Source organism: Pinus tabuliformis, chromosome 1_1, assembly GCF_031772625.1.
Source record: "Pinus tabuliformis cultivar Carrire ecotype Pingquan chromosome 1_1, CPIR1, whole genome shotgun sequence".
Classification (NCBI taxonomy): Eukaryota; Viridiplantae; Streptophyta; class Pinopsida; order Pinales; family Pinaceae; genus Pinus; species Pinus tabuliformis.
This window is the reverse complement of record NC_142297.1, coordinates 824,964,181-824,966,042: the sequence shown is the minus strand read 5'-3', so window position 1 is coordinate 824,966,042 and position 1,862 is coordinate 824,964,181. Positions and strand designations below refer to the sequence as shown.

General features: G+C 41.4%; 1 pseudogene; it reads left to right on the top strand.

The window, feature by feature from the left end:
* The first annotated feature begins 204 nt into the window (after nt 1-204).
* LOC149216640 (uncharacterized) lies at nt 205-740 on the top strand (annotated as a pseudogene).
* The last annotated feature ends 1,122 nt before the right edge of the window (nt 741-1,862 follow it).

Below are 1,862 nucleotides of genomic sequence, written 5' to 3'. Positions count from 1 at the left end.
CTTCACCTCTCAATTAATATTCCAAGGATTCGAGAGACATCTAGACCCTCACTTTATGCTCTGAGGTTTGAACAAAAGCTAAAATTCCTACTAAAACCAATGATTCCATTCAAGGCGTGGGGTCAAATACAAGATGGCCCTTCTTCACTTTCGACAGACTCCAATATGGTAAATAGGATATGAGAAGGAGGTCGTGGGTTTGAAATGTAAAAGCGGTTGATAGAGGTCGACATAGTCTCTGCTAGGGTTCTCAAGTGTAGAAATCCCTTGTTCAAGCTGAGAACCCTATGCGTGGCATTGATAAACCTTGAGGACAAATATTGCAGCAACATTGACAAGATCAGAAACACGCACCCCACCTGGAACATGAAATTTTCTTGCATTGTCGACGCCCGCGAGCTCGAAGAAGACAAAGAATTAGAATGTATGCATGTAGAATCCCATATGCATGAGCCACCTTTCCACTATTCAAAGCTCGAATGCAGTGCCATCATTTTGCTTAAAGAATTCGTGGCCAAATCCAATAATGTCGACGGATACTACACTGAGTCTTCCAATTTCCAGCTCTGGACGCCATCTGGTAAGGCATGGGGAATGGTTGACGTGTGGATAAGAGTAGGTCGCAACTCGATTCGCAGGCCCCCTACGATTCAAATTTAGGGTCTTCAACTTTGATAAATGGCATCACTTCTGAAGAGGATGTTGAGCCAGTTACTTCTTATCCGATGGCTCCACCGTGAAAAATGTCGCCAGGATGCTCGGATAATTACCCGCCCTCTAATTTCCCTTACACTTACCTTGTCGACTTGAGAATTACATAGGCTTGTTGGGATCTGTCGAGCTTATCTCAATTGCAGGTTATTAAAGTTTTTTTATGGGCCCCATCCATCTCTGTTGCTGTTCCGTTAATACTTTCAATATTCTGACAACTTCACAACTCTCCTTTCCAGCACTCTGCCCCACTCCGGCTCCCAAAAGTGAATGCAAGTGGTGGATAAGACATGAACTTAAATGCATTCAATGCTACCTCGGCACTAAAATATTTTAAAATTCAAATATCCTCCCGCCTGGGATTTCAAATTGAAAAATGGCACACAAAGTTTTTGCAACGGATTATTGGATGGGGAAGAAATGGTTTTCTGCTTCATTTTGAGCTTCTCGCGCAGTGGCATCAGCACTGTCCCCCACTACAACAACATCCAAGGCAACTCCATAATGGACATAAGCAAGACGCTCCTCATGGCGAGATCTCTTTTCCATCTGTGGCTTCTCTTTCTTGAGTTGGGGGCATGGAAGGCACAGATATGGGATCAAATCTAGGCATTCAGCTATGTAAGCTCCCTTCACAACGCCATTAAAATCTTCTCCAACAACATATTATGAACTCCACACTTTTAAAATCAAAGTTTATATTAGAAATAAAAACTAATTTACTTGATTATGTTCCCTTTTAATTGATGTTCCTGTGCAGGCTAGGATACAATGCAGTAGAGGATTCCCAGGCAGAAAGTAGAAGATTGATTCTATTCCCTTTTAATTGATGTTCCTATGCAGGCTAGGATACAATGCAATAGAAGATTCCCAGGCAGAAAGTAGAAGATTAATTCGAGCAGAACCAAAACAAGTCATTGATACATCTACTGTAGGTTATTAAAAGAGGTTTTGGATATCGGATCTTGTAACGGGTTACTATATCCATGAACATCTTTTTGGTGAGGCCAATATAGCAGAACAGAGAAAATATTCTCAGGGTCGATTTAATTAATTCCAATCGAGTACCTAATTAAGGTTGTTCGATTCAATTTCAAATATAAAGCTTTTGTGATGTGCAAGTCCCGCAAACGCTCTTGGTAGGAAGAGAT